The following is a 246-nucleotide window of genomic DNA, read 5'->3' as shown; positions in this document are numbered from 1 at the left end:
TGGCTGGGTTTCTTGCAGCTGCAAGCAGAGCTTCACTTCACAATCCACAGTTGGAAGGCAAAAGAGCATTCTCTGACCGGGAATCGAACCCGGGCCGTGGCGGTGAGAGCGCCGAATCCTAACCACTAGACCAACAGGGAAGGTTGATTTTGTTGCTCTCCTGATAGTAGCATGAGAATAATTAGACAGCAATTCTGGCCATTGTCACGTCGAAAACCAACAAGTCTGGTGCAATCGCGAGGCACT

The 246-nt window shown here is 50.8% G+C and overlaps 1 non-coding gene across 1 annotated transcript; it reads right to left on the bottom strand.

Annotated features, from left to right (window-relative positions):
- Nucleotides 1-68: 68 nt before the first annotated feature.
- trnae-cuc (transfer RNA glutamic acid (anticodon CUC)) lies at nt 69-140 on the bottom strand. The gene has a single exon. It is a non-coding gene; the product is annotated as a tRNA-Glu (tRNA).
- Between the last annotated feature and the right edge of the window lie 106 nt (nt 141-246).

This window comes from Sinocyclocheilus rhinocerous, unplaced genomic scaffold (assembly GCF_001515625.1).
Source record: "Sinocyclocheilus rhinocerous isolate Xijiao unplaced genomic scaffold, SAMN03320098_v1.1 C34391160, whole genome shotgun sequence".
Classification (NCBI taxonomy): domain Eukaryota; kingdom Metazoa; phylum Chordata; class Actinopteri; order Cypriniformes; family Cyprinidae; genus Sinocyclocheilus; species Sinocyclocheilus rhinocerous.
Note: the sequence above shows the minus strand (reverse complement) of the source record. Positions and strands in the feature narration are given on the sequence as shown.